The sequence below is a fragment of a genome, unplaced genomic scaffold, assembly GCF_019419815.1.
Source record: "Pyrus x bretschneideri cultivar Hongxiangsu unplaced genomic scaffold, Pyrus_bretschneideri_v1 Contig17, whole genome shotgun sequence".
NCBI lineage: Eukaryota > Viridiplantae > Streptophyta > Magnoliopsida > Rosales > Rosaceae > Pyrus > Pyrus x bretschneideri.
The window spans coordinates 385504-405253 of record NW_025999468.1 but is presented as its reverse complement, the minus strand read 5'-3'; the positions used below and the strand labels follow the sequence as shown (position 1 = coordinate 405253).

At 35.1% G+C, this 19750-nt stretch overlaps 1 pseudogene; it reads right to left on the bottom strand.

Moving 5' to 3' along the window:
• Positions 1-572: 572 nt before the first annotated feature.
• LOC125476063 lies at positions 573-18199 on the bottom strand (annotated as a pseudogene).
• Between the last annotated feature and the right edge of the window lie 1551 nt (positions 18200-19750).

Sequence of the window (19750 nt, the reverse complement as noted above, 5' to 3'; positions counted from 1 at the left end):
GTAATGCATAGACTAAATTTTTAGACCAAATTTGCAAATAATATTACGTGTAGTGTTCATTCATTACTTATACATATCCTTAAAGACTCAAAAACATTAATAGTTTTTTAGTCTTATATTGATGAAATTAGTAAATAAGAAAAAATAACTTACGATTTATACAAAAACACTTTAAATGTTCAGATGGAAAACAAAACTCATAATCTATCTACTTGGAAGCCCGAAGTTTTTTAGATTCCTTCTTTTGATACAAGATAAATTAATTATTCTGTGTTTCTAAATTATTGAGTTTTAAGTATTTTTCTAAATATAATTTTATCGATATCTTACGTGTGAAAACAAATATTTTTTTTATATGAAATGATGACACATTTTTGACGTGGGCCTCAAAAATCTTTGGACCGGCCTTGTGCGTACCCCCATGTATCTGTCACATCGCCTGAAGGCAGAGACGGTTACATCAAAAATATTTCTTCCAAGTATCTCCTAGAAGATTCTGTGACACTCAAGATGCACAAGGGTGCCCTGTGCTTCGGTCAGATTGAAGCCAGCGAGGGTGAAGAAAATCTCGAGGTATAACCACAGATTAGACATCAAAACAATGGCCTGAGCATGCAACTACTTGTATCCCTTTGTCCAAACAGGTACACAATATGTCAGGATCCCCAAACCAAACGAGGTGCATATTGTAGCCAAGGCATATGCGTATGCTCTCCAAGGTAATTTGCTTTCTCTCATCGCATTGAACTCAGCAATGAAGGTAGAAACAGTACTCAGGCAACTCAGAAATCCAAATTGTATGCCTGTTGCAACAATGTCGCAAGCTTAGTGTTCACCTGCGCAAACAGAAAAACTTCTGCACATTAGATTTTGTTAGATTTTCTATAAAACAACCATGAGCATGGATCAAGACAATGTAGGACAAAGGTAACACACAAAGTATTGCAATAGAAACGAGTACACTTCAAGACGCTTTTAAAACCTCGACGAGATAAAAAAAAAACCCAAACTAACATGCTTGGCTGTTTATAATGTGACAAATATATGTGAACTGTAAGCTTCCCAAACACGAGACATAACACACGAAAAGTAACGGTGAGGATCAAGTAATCATGTGGATACGGACAGAGATCATATCACAAGAGCTTCCCGCTTTCTTCACAGTAGACAGGGCAGCCAACACACGCTGCAGAAACATTGGCAATTAGAGTACCAAATAGAACCCATTTAAACAACCCCGCCATCCCTAATACACGTCCATTAAGCCAGGTTAAGAACCACCGGATCCACACACCAAGAGGTCCAACTATGCAACCCAACCGCAGTTGCACCTCGCTGCTGTCGCTGTTAAATTCCTCTCTCAACAATATTCCACTCACACCCCATAGAGAACCTAGCATCAGCAAGAATACTGCTAAAGCTACCTGGTGACGCTTGTAGCTATCAACCCTCGAGCTCCTTCTAGAGCTAGTGACACCACATGCTAAGCTCCTATCAAGAAGATGCCTAAAACCCCTTGCTGTCTCTAGCCTAAAAATTATGGAGTAGGCCGCAAGAAACAAACCTGATATAATCCGTCGCATAAAAGAGAAGGATTAGTCCAGCAATTTGAGCTACGTTTGGATTGTGATTAATTCATGGATAATAAGCATCAAAGCTGAAACCATCTAGGTTCAAATGAAATTCAAACACCATTCTTGCCACAGCCAGCTACATGTCTACTGCAGCAATTCTTTAGAACATGACATCTTACCTATTAGAAAACCGAGCAGAGCAAACGCCCAATGGCCTTCAACATTGAGTTCAAGCATTTTCTAGTTCCAACCGTTGAAAGTTGTAAGGCTTCCTAAGTAACTCGAATGGCCAAATTGTCGGACGTATAGGATATTATCTTTTTTGAAAACAACACCCAACCACCGCATCAAGAAAGAACCAACCTACAAAAATGCATTAGGAACTAAGTCTGCATTGGAACATCATCCACCATTTTCCATATTACTACGAAGAAATATGACTTTAGAAATGAAAAGATGTAGAGAAAATGCTATGAAAACAGAGGTTAGCGTTGGAACCCCCAGCCCCACATCGGACAGAGGGAGAAGAGAAGAGTGCTTTAAATAGAAATACCCCTCTCTAACTAACATCGAGGTCTTTTGTGATAAAACCCCACACCTGAGGATTGTGCAGGTGGTTAAGTGGGGACAGTATCGGTGTTGTTGGAGTGGGCCCTCGACCCGTCGACTTGAAAACTTCTACATGGTATCAGAGCCAGGAGGCGGGCCTGTACTGCCACGTGATTGGGTGGGTCCCCGTTGGCCCCGCGTGATTGTCCACGTAGGCCAAATATGCCACGTGTTTGGGTGGGTCCCCATTGGCCCCACGTGATTGGGTGAGTCCCGACATGGCTCCACGTGGTTGCCGATGTGTGGAAATTCACGTGTGACCCATAAGTGGGGTCTCACGTGCGGGGGAGTGTTGGAACCCCCAGTCCCACATTGGACAGAGGGAGAAGAGAAGAGTGCTTTAAATAGAAATACCCCTCTCTAACTAACATCGAGGCCTTTTGTGATAAAACCCCACACCTGAGGATTGTGCAGGTGGTTAAGTGGGGACAATATCGGTGTTGTTGGAGTGGGCCCTCGGCCCGTCAACCTGAAAACTTCTACAGTTAGTATGAAAACAAAGGTACTAAGGAACTTGATAAAACTTCAGTAATCATGATACCATGTGTAGTTACAAGTCCCTCCTGACACTCTTGATTAACAACTTGTTTATTATTAACACACTGCCAAATAATGGTGACTAATACATTTGTGCATGTGTGTGAATGAGTGATTGTCTGAGAGAGAGAGAGAGAGAGAGAGAGAGAGAGAGAGAGAGAGACCGAAGATCAAGGTAGAGAATCGTTTGGTTGCTTGTTACACCTGCAACTCCAGGGCCAAACAACTTTTGCAGCAGATAACTCGTTAAGATCAACACAATGCTGCCCGTCAAATAATCTACTCGACAAGTACGTTTCCTGATGAAAGAAATATCTAACAAGATGTGTTACAATGACATTCAGTTTTGCCAAAAAGACAAACAGAAATCCAAACCTGCCAGGGCATGACCAAAGACATTCGTGAACAAATATTTTGTTGTTTTCAAGTGTTTCACAATATAAAGAGAGAGAGGATACAATTTGATCACTATAAGCATCTTCATCTAGATAGATTTCCACAAAAAAAATAATAATAATAATTAGGGAACTTTAATGAAAAGGGTTTGGACTAAATTTATTTTAACCAAAAATCATGCTATAACTTTATATTAATGAAAATGATTTAAATATTAATAAAAAAAAAACCCTTAAATTTTAATAAAAATGACAAAAGAGCTTAAAATTTTAGAGAAAACTATATATAAGTCCAATTTTTTTAGCCAATAGTAGGAATAGTCCATAATAAACAGTGACATGATGGATATACCCTTGGTTTCTCCTTTGTTTGTGCAGCGAATTTCCAGTTTTGCCCATGTTGACAACGCGTCTGTCATCGTTGATTTTTAACCTTCGACTTGGTTTTGTTCACTTTACCTTTTTGTGTGGCTTTTCCTTCTTGCCGCTCTGTGCTTCCATCCGTTTTGGTCTCGGCTTTGTTCTCCGCACTTTATTTCGCAAATTATTCACGAAATTGGTCTCCGAGGTTTTATCTTGCGTTCATGATTTCTGTTTTTTTTTACAGATTTCCACAAAAAAATAATTATAATAATTAGGGAACTTTAATGAAAATGGTTTGGATTAAGTTTATTTTAATAAAAAATCATGTTATAACTTTATTTAATGAAAATGATTTAAATATTAATAAAAAAACCCTTAAATTTTAATAAAAATGACAAAAGAGCTTAAAATTTTAGGGAAAACTTGATATAAGTCCAATTTTTTAGCCAATAGTAGAAACAGTCCAATTTATTAAAATAAGTCAAATTCCTTAAATTTAATTATTTTATTATCAATAATTATCTATTCAATGATAAGATTTATTATAAAAATCAAATTTCTTCCTAATTATCTCTTGATTATTTCTTTTTATTTATCTATTTTGTTATTTCTTGTTCTTCCTCCTGCTTTAAACCCTATATATAGATTTTATTTTTAATTTTTACAATCAACCTATATCACAGGTTATTTATTTTTATGTATCTATATGACAGATTCTTTTTTATAATCAACGTGTCACAGATTAATGTGTCTTGCTTGTAGGCATATTATGTTTTTTTCCTACCTTTTAATTAGGTTTCATATCTAGCTTACAAGTATAATATACATTCATATATTTGTTACTTGAGTTAAGGTAGAATGTTTTGTAGATAATTTATGTTAGTATATTAGTTTTTTTTGTTATAAGATATTAATTAGATTTTTTGGAGTTGAAAAATGCATAATATTAGAAGATTTTAATTGATTTTTAATATTTTTAAAAAATATAAAATTAGTATAAAAGAAATAAAAACATGTAATTAGATAACTGGACTCACTTCTAAAAATCATCTATATTTTTGGACCTAGATCTAAAAGCCCCTAAATTTTAATGAAAAGGACACAATTTTAATAATAATAATTTTTTTAAAAAATGACCAGATGCTCGTGCCTTCATCACAAACACTGTTTATGAAACCGAGCACTATTTATGAAACATGACCAAGAACTAGGCACTATTTATGAAATTGAACGCTATTTATGAAATTGAACGGTACTATACTATTTATTGGTCCAGTTTCATAAATAGTGCCTAATTCTTGGTCATGTTTCATAAATAGTGCCTAGTTATATTGGGTTCAGTTTCATAAATAGTGTATAGTAATTGATATAGTTTAATAAATAGTGTCTCTTTCTAGGCCCGATTTCATAAATAGTGTCTAGTTATTAAGTAAAATAAACAAACCCTTAAGACAATGAGGATAAAAAATAGTGGAAAATGAGAAAGGGGGGGGTGTGGGAAACAACATTACAAAAATAAAACTGGAAAATGTATTAAATTTGAAGTCTTTCTTTTATTCTAAGAAGAGGAAGAAAGAAAAGATTTAGGGTTTTTGTGGGAGATGTAGCGGTCGATTTGACATAGATTTGATACAGTTAGTAGATGGTTTTTTTATTAAAATGCAAAGATTTGAAGTTATTTTTATTAGTTTTCCTATATTATAATTCCAAAAATTGAGCTGGAATCATGGTAAAATATTGATTGTGGTACCAAATCAGTATTGTATGAAACAAAACGGAAAAATTGCACAAATGGATCAGAATTTTAACCAAGCAAACAAGACACTACCAGTGCTTTAGTCTTGCGACCGAGATTCCAGTTCAATTTTTTCCTCCTCGAGTATGTTGCGTTTGTCCTAAAGAGAGAGGGTGGTGTTTGATTGGTTGTAGCAGAAGTGTGGGCAGGCCCACAGTCTGAGGGCTAGACAATGGCAGGCCAAGGGCCTTTTTCTGAATGCTTCTGAAGTGGGAATGCGAGTGTTGGGTTGCCCATGCGATGGTCCATGGAGTCCTGCTCTGCTCCTATACATTTGTTTTATTAAAAAAATTAAAATAAACCAATGTCAGATTTGGCATTCTCTGGCATGCTGGCAGGCCTAATGGTCCTCTCCGGATGAGAATCATTTATGAATTCTTCTTGTGAGAATCTTAGAGATCAATTTATTTTATTCGTTCATTGTACATGATATAATCAATTTTCGTTAAGTATTATTTATTTTCAATTTAAATAAAAAATTTAAAATAATTTTTAGCCGCAAAATAACTAATAAATGAATATGATAAACTGATCTCTAGAATCCTCACAAAGAGAATCCGGATAAGATCATGTTCCCTTCCCCTCGCTTTCTCTCTGATTTCCATCACTACTCAAAGATTTAGGGTTGAGGTGTGGTGCTTAGCTACTATATTATATGCCTCGTATAAAGTGGTCCACGTTCTAACTTATATTTGGTTAGCATGGATTGGTGCTACGTGAACCAAACTCTATATATATATATATATCCATCTTCTGGTCCATATTTTGATTTCTCATTAATCCCAATCATCTTAATGTGACGGGGACGTCACGATCTTCAAAGACATTATTAATACCCGAAACAAGATAACTAATACAAACTTTTGATAGACGAATTTGGTAAACTATTCAAGCGTAAACTAGTGTGTTGTGTTTGAGACTCCAATCTCCCTAACACATGTGGTTTTCGCCTCTGACGGATGAGAGATATGATTTTTGCCCTTGACCGGTGAGTTATGTGGTCTTGTCTTTCAACTATGATTGTATTAGTCTCGCTCACTGCGATGAATGTATGTAATTTTGCTATTCAGCAATGACTAGTGTGGGTAACAATTTGAATTTGTTGAATCTATTGTGTTGTGTGTTAAACTTGGATTGTTGTTATTTATATTTTGTGCATGTGGTAGCCGTTTAGGAGTTTACTCTTGTTGTTTATTTGTGCAAATTCACTCCAGATAAATTTATTGGTCAATGATGCTATGTACCCAATTGGCACCTACATATTTGTTTGTCTTGATTAATGCAATACCACTTTATCATTTCTTGTAAAAAAAAAAAAAAAAAAAAGTATTTTTGTGAGTGCAAATGGTAAAACACATCAACAACGAAATTCAACTCCAGAGAAAAGGTCGTTGCAGTAAATGTGGATAAGACTTTAAATCCAAAAAATGCCCTACTCCAAGGCAATTTCTACGACTTAGCTTTTTTAGTCGTAATTCAAAAGTATGAAGATACATATATGCTAAAATCGTGTATCCATAACCATAATAATCAATCCACCATGCTCCAATATTATCCTCAAGCCAACTGCTATTATTGTTTTGTTTTGTTTTTTATTTTTATTTTTTTTTATTTGTTGACCTCTTTGTACCTAATTGATATTCCATGAGAATAGAGATCGATCAAGAATAAATTGATATTCCATGAGAATAGAGATCGATCAAGAATATTTCGACTATATATATATATATGTGTGTGTATGTGTGTAGCCGTTGAAACTTCCAGAACATATTCCATGTAGCATCATTTTCCCAAAAATCTTCAAAGGGCCACAATACACACTAGGAGGTGATGAGACAATTTTAAAAATCTAGCAACAAAACCATATGGTGCTGCCTCCTCTAAATCAATGTTACATGCCTTTCATGTCCCCAAAAAACCACTTGTAGAAGGTGCATATATATATATATAAATATATATTGAGCAGTTGATTTTTATACACATAGACTACCCGATCAGGATTATTAGACCAACCATTATCGGTGGCAAATCAACTCATTGAGTTATTAATAGGTAGCTATTAAGATCTATTTACTTTGGTATCACCAGAATACAGAAGTGAGATTGGCAATGGTTATGATAGTGTAAGATGAAATCAAACTAAATAGATCTTAATAGGTACCCATTAACAATCCAATTGATTGATTTACCATCTCTACCGACCACCAATAATCCCATAGAAAAATGGATGGATGGATGGATGGATCCATTGAATATTATTGTTAGCATGCCATATCAACAGATCAACACAACTCACCAAAATTAGAATTATTGGATTTTGAAGCCAACTTTTTCAAAATAAAATGGGCGGTGGGTCGGTGTTGTGGGGTTCCTTTTGTATTCAGTTTGAGAAACCTCTCATACCATATGACAAATTCTTGTGGTGCTTTGATTGAAACGAAGACTTTGATTGCCATATCCAGGCTGGCTGGCAAATGGCAATGTGTGCAAGCACTTCTCATGGTTCAAGCAAGTGCGTGCGTGATGAAATTTAAAGGCAAGTTTTGCTGGCCGATGACAGACTGATGGGGAAACAACTTATCTAACTTTTGGATTTCATACAACTTGGTGCAACACGATTGCGTGAATACGTAGAGAATGTTCTAGACTAGCTAGGGTTTGGCATCCATGCAAATCGTAAATCATCATCATCAGAATTGCTAGGGTTTTAGTAAATGTTCTTACCACTAATTATGTACATATTAATTATTATTTTTTGAGAGGAATAATATAGGGTAATTTTTGTACAGGACAACGAAGGGATAAATTAATGACTTATGTGATGCGGCTTTATATGGGAAACTTTTCGTTTATTCAGCCAGAAGCGCACCTCTAAGAAAAATGGCATTGGTTCACAAAGTGTAAATTATTATTATTTGATGGCTTAATAAGTTAAAAATTATCTTGATAATGGTTTGAAATTTAGTGAAAGAACACTACCATTTCTAGCTAGGTTTATACTTAAACGTCCAAAAAGGAAAATAGTTAAGTACTTAAGTAACTGATCAACTGTCATTTAGTAATAATATCTAGTGGTATTCTTTCCCACATGTAAGTAAGAGGTTTTAGATTCAATTCTCGTAAATGACGAGTTCAATATCAATTATCATAACTAACTCATTGTGTAACTTAGAGCAATTAATCTCCCACCGCCTTAATGTAAATTATCTTTGTGTTAAAAGAATAACGTATCAACTAGCTAGAATGAAATTAAAGTGAATAAGTTGTTGAACCAAAGAGCCACATAGTACTACGGTCTAGTAATATTCCTCTTCACTTGTAAGTAAGTGGTCTTAGGTCCGATTCTTAGCAAAGGCGAATTTGAACCATATTATTGCTAGCCCATTGTAAGGCTTAGCCTACTCCCCTCACCCCTTAGTGTAGATAATATCGTTTGTTAAAAAAAAAAACAAATTCGTACCAAAGAAAGAAGTTTAAGAGCCAAACCAACCAACCTTTGTACAATAACTAGCAACTTTATGTGGAAACTATATGTAAACAAAGATCTCACTCTCACAAAGTCTTTCTGAAAATGGAAGTTAATTAGTACCTCATCACTCTTTAAATTGTTCTTAAGATAAGAAATTACTTTAATAAAGGTGGGATTTAGAACTGCTTCCTAACGTTAGGTAAAATGTAGCAAGCTACACAAATCAACCTTAATTACATCCTTTCTTTTCCCAAATAGGAAATTAGTACCATTCTCAAGTATAATTTTTTGCACCAAAGTTGGTGCCTTTAACTTTCTTTAGTAAAGCAAATAAAAAACTACACAAGACTTTACCGTGACAGGAAATTAGTGGCCACATGAAAATTACTAATATAAATCAAGCCTTCATTTAGGATACTTTGTATAAGCTTATAAAGAGTTAGACTAGTATTATTTATTGTCAGTTTATTTTATGATAGAATTTCGAATTATTTCATGATAACAAAGTACGTTGCCCACGTGTTGAGACAGATGGCTCATGTGTTCCATATCACTTAATATGTATTGTCTCTGCATTAATAACGTCACATGTAAAAGAACGTGTAGAGAGTGCAAATTTCACATCAGAACATTAAAAAAACCTTATATGTGCTCATAAGTTGAGATATTGATGTGGTAGAAACTAACACACAAATTAAACCTTATAAATTATGCAATCATAGTATAAGTAAGTAGGGATCGTTCTATTCCGGGGATTAGAAGGGATGCAAATCAACACAAATTAAACTTATAAAACTGAAAACCAAGTTAAACTAACATGAAAACAGTGAGGGGGGAGATTTTGGACGAATTTAATTAAAACAAAAGTAAAGGGTAGCAAGTAAATTAAGTTGTGAATGAAATATGTATGAAAGGATAGCTAAAAGATTCTTCTCCACACATAAAACATGTGCATACAAATCGACTTCCAGTTATTCTTCCTATAAACCATGAATGACAATGCCCCAAATTAACTGTGAACAACACTAATTAACTCTTAGATTTTCCTAAGTTCATTGAATTGGACTCAGCAACGCAACCAAATCATTCTTCTCGAGTTCCCTAACTATGAAAAGCATGATATAGATACATCTCAAAGATCATTAAGTTCTATGAAAATCATAAGTATTGATAAAGCATTCGTAACTATGAACAGCATGATACCCCTGCCAAGAATTTACTTAACTCAATCATGACTAGTGACTTTTACCACTTTCAAATATAAGTTCATAATGATTAGGTAAAATTCCCTTATATTCTAGCATCAAATCCCTGCATGCAAACTAAGTGTGCACCTTTAATAAACATACAAGAATAAGTTCTCTATAAAGCAAATAAATAAATCACGTTCATGTTTTATGAAACAATAACTAGATGTAATCAATTTATATAAAACATATGATCATGGCTTCAAATTCACCTTTAGCTAAAAAGAAACTTAGTTACACATGTTCATCATAACTAAAAAACAATCTAAAATAAACATTGAAACTTAAAACAAAGATAGAAAGAACTCTAAAAATTCCAGCAACTTCAATGGATGAATGGTAGGCATGGCACACTCTAAATCTCTGCAAAAATTTCATATATATAGGGGGAATGGCTGAATCCAAGGAGGAAAAGGTTTTGACATTTTGAATTATTTTAGGACTCTAAAAATCAGGTAAAGAGTCTTGGAATGTGATTAGGATTCCTCCTTGCAGCTGGAGATAAGATTGGATAAGATAAGATAAGGTTGAATAAGATAAGATAATGTTCCTCTCCAACTAGGATTCCTCTTTCTTGTCTAATTCCTTGCCTTCCAAGCCTCTAGATTTTAGCACATATCTAGCACCATTTAAACACCAAAAACGTCCAGCCCATATGCTCTTCACACATGCTATCCAATCCAAGTCCAAAACTGCTCCAAATTGCTCAATTTGACTATTTATTGTCATCTTTACCAACTGGACCTACAATAATACGAAAATAACTTAAATTACTACAATAAATAGAAATTAACTAAATAAATGCAAAGAAACAAGATAACAAAGTCGCACAAATATGCTTCTATCAAATTCCCCCACACTTAGCTTTTGCTAGTCCCCGAGCAAAATAAAACATAAACCTGCCAACAATTGCCTTAGGGATTTCCAATGAAACATGACATGTTAAAAATCACTACTTACATAGATTTTAGCAATCCTTACTCTTGAGCTTATACTTCACTGCAGTAACCACTCACTAACTCGTATTTAATCAATTAAAACAACATTTGAAAGTAGTAACATGCCTTAGAGAATTCACTCAATTCCTCACCGGATATACTCTATTTTCACACAGATTTTCTGACTACACTCTCTAAACTAAGTATATGAGAGAAGATTGATGTAAACATGTAGACTAGCACTCACATATGTTATAACAAAGAAGACACTTTCTGGAATTATTAATACAAACATGTATATGATCTCATGAACAGACTGTCACTACTTAGAAGCGAGAACCAGGGATTCCATATGCTCATACCAATTTCAAACTCCATATATTGAATAACATAACAATCAAGATAAAAGTCTAAGGGTTGTAATGGGGCTAAGATATTGGCTAACAAAGAAAGGTTAAGGATAAACAAAGGTTCTTAAAGTGATAGTAAGTAAAGTAATGAAATCAACACTTAGAATTCAACTTTTGATTGCATCACCAAACTATAAACACAAAGGGAAGATTCATACAACTTTAGGGTTAGATTCACATTTTTGGACCCTTCTTCAACAACCAACACTTATGAATTCATTCTCACTTCTTTTCAACTTCTTTTTCTTTTCTCCTTTTTTTTTCAACGTTTTTCTTCTTCTTCTTTTTTTTTCTTTTTTCTTTTTTGTTTTCTTTGAAACATAAAACATAAGAACTGCTTCACTAGATTCAAAAGACCAAATCCATCCCCCACACTTATTTTTCTGCAAATCGTAAATCAAAGGGAATTCCCAACAAGTCATGCTTCACTATTCTTTAAGAACAAGGGTATGGATATTCCTATGCTAGGTTAGATAGGGATAATGTAGGCTAACAAAGAAAATAGGGTAAATAAGGTTCAAAGGGGTTAAATCTACAATACATATGCAAGGGATAAGGCTTTTTTGGCTCTAAGGGTAACTAAACACCTTCATCTTGTTATTTGTTATGCAATCAATTTTATGCTTTGAATGAAACAGGCATGAGTTCTAGTATTTGGAACTAAAATGATGAAAAAGCATTCTAAGTAGCAACCAAGCAAAGAAATAATGAGATCATGTAATGACTTTTGAAAACAAAAATATCACGAATTAATAACTCTCCAAACAAAGAATAGGCTTAAGTCTCACTGGGTTGTAGCGTTAGTTTGAGTTTCTTCCTTCAAACATGTTACAAAAACTGATTTTTTTTCTTTGTGATTACATGTGAATTCGTAAATGACAACTACGAAGTATTAACCAAAGAGCATATCAAACTTCCACCCATGTTTGTAACTTTTTTTTAACAGTTATGCAATTAAAAACCAAATCCTTATCATTGTGTTGGAAGGTAACCTAAGACACAAACAAGCAACAAAAACGACTCTTTTTGGTATTTTTCTCAAAAAATTCAATTATATATATTATGACACACAATAAAACACTTTAAAATAGTGAATAACAACATTAGTAGTGATAGGTGGTGAAATTCGAAGAGAAATCATGAAAAACAATTTGTTTACCCCCTCCCCCTCCCCCCTCCCACCTCCCACAGTTAAACCAAACATTGTCCTCAATGTTTCAAAAATAAACTTAAACAAGAAAGCAATAAAAGATAACTAGCAAACAAGAGAATCATGGCAAAGAACAATACGGAGAAGCGTAAAAGAGAGCAAATCTAGTTGTAGGAGCTGGAAATTCCAATGTCTCTTTGTTTGAATACATGGGTTGCCTCCTAAGAAGCGTTTGGTTTAATGTCTTCCAGCCGGACAATATCTCCATTTAAGCTTCACTAGGACCAACGGCATGGAGGGGTATATCCTCCATGACATGCTCCTCAAAACACTCATAGTAAGGCTTCAAACGATGTCCATTCACTTTGAATTCATTCCCCGTCTTTAAACTTTGAATTTGGACTGCACCATAGGGAAAAATTAGTAATAAGAAAAGGACCAATCCATTTAAAATGTAACTTACCTGGAAACAATCAAGGCGAGAGTTGAAAAACAACACTATCTGCCCAACAGAAAATGTTTTACTACGTATCATCTTATCATGGAAAGCCTTTGTTTTCTCCTTGTAAATATGAGCGTTCTCATAAGCCTCATTCCGAATTTCCTCAAGCTCATTCAATTGTAACTTCCTATGAAGGCCAACATCATCAATATTCATGTTGAAAGTCTTGACTGCCTAATGTGCACAGTGCCCAATTCAACTCGAAGATGACATGGTTTCCCATAAATGAGCCGAAAATGAGACATTCCAATTGGTGTTTTGTAGGCAATACGATATGCCCACAATGCATCATTCAAACGCAAGCTCCAATCCTTTAGAGTTGATCCAACTATCTTCCCCAAGATTTGCTTGATTTCCCGGTTAGAAACTTCAGCTTGTCCACTTGTCTGGAGATGATAAGGTGTCGAAACCTTATGTGTGACATTATATTTCTTGAGCAGTGCATCTATGGTCTGATTACAAAAGTGAGAAACCCCATCACTTATAAGTACTCGCGGCATTCCAAACCTTCCAGATATGTTAGTTTTGACAAAATCTGCAACCACTTTGGAATCATTAGTACGGGTGACTTTTGCTTCCACCCATTTCGAAACATAATCTACAGCAAGTAAAATATAATTGAAACCATAAAAGTAAGGAAAAGGACCCATGAAGTCAATGCCCCAAACATCAAAAATCTCCACATAAAATATAGGAGTTTGCGGCATTTGATCTTTTGAGCCCATATTGCCTGTTCTTTGACAATGAGCACAAGTCATGCAAAAAATTCTAGCATCCTTAAATATAGTAGGCCAATAAAATCCACATTCTAGAACTTTAAGTGCTGTTCTTTGAGTACAAAAATGACCTCCACAAGCATAACTGTGACAGCAAGTTAAAATTGAATTGAATTCAGAATCATGCACACACTTACGAATAATTTAATTAGGGCAATATTTCCACAAATAAGGTCATCCCGCACATAAAAACGTGCTTCTTTTTCAAGTGTATCATGTTGGTGCCTGTTTATGGTGTTTGGAACTTGTTTAGACACAATATAATTCACAATACCAGCATACCATAGCTCACTTACCTTAATGGTCAGCAGCTGTTCATTTGGGAATGCCTCTATAATAGGTATGGTCAGCTATGACATTCTCGCTTCCTTTTTTGTCCTGGATTTCCACATCAAACTCTTGGAGAAGAAGCATGCAGGGAATAAGCCTTGGCTTGGCTTCTTTCTTCGTAAGTAAGTACTTCAAAGCTGCATGGTCAGAGTAAATTATAACTTTAATTCCAAGTAAATAAGAACAAAACTTATCTAAAGCAAACACAACATTAAGGAGTTCTTTTTCAGTAGTGGAATAATTCAATTGAGCATCATTCAAGGTCCGAGAAGCGTAGTAGATGACATGTGGCTTCTTGTCCTTTCTTTGTCCCATCATAGCTCCTAAAGTATAATTTGAAGCATCACACATAAGCTCAAATGGAAGACTTCAATCTAGTGGGACAATGATAGGGGCTGAAGTTAACATCTCTTTGAGGTGATTGAATGCCTTCTCATAATCCTCATCAAAAACAAACAGCACATCCTTTTGTAAAAGTCGACACAAAGGTGTTGAAATCTTTGAGAAATCTTTGATAAACCATTTACAGAATCCTGCATGTCCAAGAAAAGAATGAACCTCTATCGCCGAAGTGGGAAAGGTTAAGTAGCGTACAAGATCTATTTTCAATTTATCAACTTCGATTCCCTTTTCTGAAACTATATGACCTATAACTATGCCTTGTTTTACCATGAAGTGACATTTTTCCCAATTTTGAACAAGGTTAGTTTCGATGCAACGTTCCAATATCAAAGTGCGATTAGTTAAACAATCATCAAAAGAGTCACCAAAGACACTAAAATCATCCATGAAAACTTCAATAATCTTCTCAACAAAATCTTAAAAGATACTTACCATGCATCTTTGGAAAGTGGCTGGTGCCTTACATAAACCAAATAGCATTCGACGATAAACAAAAGTACCAAATGGACAAGTAAAAGTAGTCTTTTCTCGATCATCTGGAGCTATAACAATTTGATTATATCCTGAATAACCATCAAGAAAGCAATAAAAAGAATGACCAGCTAACCTTTCAAGCATTTGATCAATGAATGGTAGAGGAAAGTGGTATTTCCTTGTGGTGGCATTGAGCTTCCTATAGTCAATGCAAACTCTCCGATTTGTTTGGATATGAGTGGGCACAAGTTCATTCTTTGCATTCTTTACCATAGTGACTCTAGATTTCTTTGGTACTACTTGAACCGGTGAAACCCAATGACTATCCGAAATTGGATAAATAACTTCACAATCAAGAAGCTTGATGATCTCATTTTTCACAACTTCCATCATTGGAGGGTGGAGTCGGAATTGAGCCTCTCAAGTTGGTTTAGCCCCCTCATTTAAAAGTATGCGATGCATGCAGGTTGTAGGACTTATTCCCCTAATGTCGACCAAAGTCCATCCAATGGATGTTTTGTACTCTTTCGACACCCTAACCAGTTTCTCTTCCTCTAATGACATGAGTGTTAAAGAGACTATGACTGGCAAAGTCTCTTTGTCTCCCAAGAAAACAGACTTTAAATGATTCAGTAATGGTTTAAGCTCAAGAGGGGCTCCCTAAAACACAGAAGGTAACAATTTGTTAGTAGAAATGGAAATTGGAATTGGGATTGGAGGCTTACTAATATTGTGGCAGAGACTCAAGGGCAGCCACCATTTCGACAATTTCTGCATGATTAGGCTCGGCCATATTGGTTTTGGGTTCAATTCCTTCGGCAATGGTTCTTTCAAGTGCATCCCTATTTAAGAATTCAAGATATTCCTGCACCAAAGAATCAATTACATCAATAGAAAAACAAGAATGATCATCAATAGAATACCTTATAGCTTCATAAATATTAAAGTCAATGACATCTCCATCAAATTCCATTGTTAACGTCCCTTTGAACACATCTATCTTGGTTCGGGATGTTTTCATGAAAGGTCTTTCAAGTAAGATGACAATGGTGTAGAATGGGCCGAATCTTCCATCTCAAGCACATCAAAATCTGCTAGAAAGATCAAGTGGTTAACCTGCATCAAAACATCTTCCAAAAATCTTTTTGGATATGCATTATAACGATCAGCTAATTGAATAATAACATCATTATTTTTAAGCTCTCCTAGATTCATAGAAGCATAGATAGACTAAGGCATGACAGTAATGGAAACACCTAAATCTAACATAGCATGTTCAAACTTGGTATTACCAATAACACAAGGGATTGTGAAACTACCTGGATCTTTGCATTTAGTGGCAGTTTTCTTTGCAAAACTGCAGAAACATTCTCATTTACCCGTACCACTTCCTTGTCCGAGATTCGTCTACTTGTTATACAAAGCTCTTTAAAAAATTCAACATACTTTGGACTTGCTTTATTGCATCAAGAAGTGAGATATTGACTTGTACCTTCCTGAAGGTTTCTAAGATGTCTTTTTCATTCTCTTCTTTCTTAGATTGCATAAACCTATTAGGGAAAGGCACATTTGGTGGAATAAGGTTAGAAGGAATTGAATTCAAACCGACCTTACCTAAATTGGGTGGCATAGGAGCCTTAAAAGGTTGCAGCAAGGATTGTTCTTCTCTTGTCGTGGCCTTGTCCACCTTTTCTTCTTCAAGCATCAGCCGTTCGTCCTCTTTTTGGATTTGTTTGGACGTTTTGGATTGGTTCCAATCTCTTTATCACTTCTCAAGATAATAGCCTTAGCAGTTTCAAAACCTCATTTTGGATTGACAATAGTTGAACTAGGAAGTTTGCTTTGTTCTCTAAATTGTCCCATGAATTCAACTATCTGCCCAATTTGATTCTTCACTTCGCCCATCTCTTTAACTTGATTTTGTAAACCCTAAGTCAAAGAAGTTAGTACTTGAAGAATTTTATCATTATCCATTGACGAACCTGAATTTGGTTGGGAAGATTGTGAGGGCAGCCGTGGTGGTGCAAATGGCCTTTGATAAAGCCCTAGAGATGGCTGTCTATATTCGCCTTGTTGTTGAGTTTGTTAAGGTTCCCTCCACCTTATATTTGGATGATCTCTCCAACTCGGATTGTAGGTCTTGGAGAATCGGTCACTCCTTGGTTGATTTTGGCCTTGATAACCTATGGCATTGGCACTTTCCTATCCCTCATTCTTTATTAATTAAGGACATTGATCAGTAGGATGTCCTTGCATAGAGCACACGCCACATGCAACTACACTTTGCACTTTGGATCCTTCAACAATATGTGCTATAAGAGTAGAGATATTAGCCATTTGAGTTTAAAGTTCTGAAATAGCATTTACCTCATTAACTTGATTCTGCCATGTAGGTTCTCTTTATCCAACTCCTTCGTATTGTTGTGTATTCAAGGCTCAATTCGCTATTAAGATCTTTGCAACCACTGGTGTTTTGTGAACTAAAACACCTCCTGTTGAAGCATCAAGCATTTGTCTCTCAAGTGGAAGTAGTCCTTTACAGAAATATTGAATTAAAAGCTCTTCCTTCATTTGATGTTGTGGACAAGATGCAACTAAAGTCTAGAAACACTCATAATACGTTGGAAAGGATTCTCCTGGACCTTATTGAATTCCACTAATTCTCTTCCTCTAAAGAATGAGTCTTAAAGTTGGGAAGAATTTCTCTAAGAATGCTTTCTTCATGTTGTCCCAAGAAGTTATAGTTCCAAGTGCTAATTCAAAGAGCCAATCTTTAGCCTTTTCCAAAAGAGAGAATGGAAGGGTTTTCATCTTCAAAATATTCCCATCCATATTGATTGGTGTCATGCTCGAACATACTACTTCAAATTCCTTAAGATGCTTGTTCGGTTCTTCCATGGATAGCCCATGGTACTTAGGAATGTGATGCAGCAAACTAGACTTCAATTCAAACTCATCAGTTTTGCCTTAAACTGCAACAGGGTATTAAATGCAAAAGGGAACGGCATTATCCGATCCCGAGGCTAAAAATTCCTTGATTGTTCGATTGTCAACAGCCATGTCTTGTTCCTCTTCCAATTCCATTTCAATTTTAGCTTCAAATTCAGATTCGGAACTAAAACTAGGTGGATTGAATTCTGGCTGCTTCCTCTTCCTTCTCAAAGTTCGTTCAAAATCGTCGTCAAATTCTAATATATTCTCACGAACAGGTTGAGAACTTTGAGGCATAAACGAATACCTAAATAAAAAAAAAACAAACGAAATCAGACACAAAAGAAAAGACACAAACAGAAACAAAGGGGAACATTAGCAATTTTGCTAATCCCCGGCAATGGCGCCAAAATTTGATGTGGTAGAAACTAACACACAAATTAAACCCTATAAATTATGCAATCGTAGTATGAGTAAGTAGGGATCGTTCTATTCCAAGGATTAGAAGGGATGCAAATCAACACAAATTAAACTTATAAAACTGAAAACCAAGTTAAACTAACATGAAAACAATGAGGGGGAGATTTTGGACGAATTTAATTAAAACAAAAGTAAAGGGCAGCAAGTAAATTAAGTTGTGAATGAAATATGGATGAAATGATAGCTAAAGGATTCTTCTCCACACATGAAACATATGCATACAAATTGATTTCCAGTTATTCTTCCTATAAACCATGAATGACAATGCCCCATATTAACTCTGAACAACACAAATTAACTCTCAGATTTTCCTAAGTTCATTGAATTGGACTCAGCGACGCAACCAAATTATTCTTCTCGAGTTCCCTAACTATGAAAAGCATGATAGAGATACATCTCAAAGATCATTAAGTTCTGTGAAAATCATAAGCATTGACAAAGCATTCGTAACTATGAAAAGCATCATACTCCTACCAAGAATTTACTTAACTCAATCATGACTACTGACTTTTACCACTTACAAATATAAGTTCATAACGATTAGGTGAAATTCCCTTATATTCTAACATCAAATCCCTGCATGCAAACTAAGTGTGCACCCTTAATAAACATACAAGAATAAGTTCTCTATAAAGCAGATAAATAAACCGCGTTCATGTTTCATGAAACAATAACTGGACCTAATCAATTTATATAAAACATATGATCATGGCTTCAAATTCACCTCTAGCTAAAAAGAAACTTAGTTACACATGTTCACCATAACTGAAAAACAATCTAAAACAAACATTGAAACTTAAAACAAAGATAGAAAGAACTCTGAAAATTTCAGCAACTTCAATGGATGAATGGTAGGCATGGCACACTTTAAATCTCTACAGGAATTTCATATATATAGGGGGAATGGCTCAATCCAAGGAGGAAAAGGTTTTGGCATTTTGAATTATTTTAGGACTCTAAAAATAGGTAGAGAGTTTTGGAATGTGATTAGGATTCCTCCTTGCATCTGGAGATAAGATAAGACAAAATTGGATAAGATAAGATAAGGTTGGATAAGATAAGATAATGTTCCTCTCCAACTAGGATTCCTCTTGCTTGTCTAATTCCTTGCCTTCCAAGCATCAACTTTAATTTCTCCAGATTTTAGCACATATCTAGCACCATTTAAACACCAAAAATGTCCAGCATATATGCTCTCCACGCATGCTATCCAGTCCAAGTCCAAAACTGCTCCAAATTGCTCAATTTGACTATTTATTGTCATCTTTACCAACTAGACCTACAATAATACGAAAATAACTTAAATTACAACAATAAATAGAAATTAACTAAATAAATGCAAATAAATAAGATAACAAAGTCGCATAA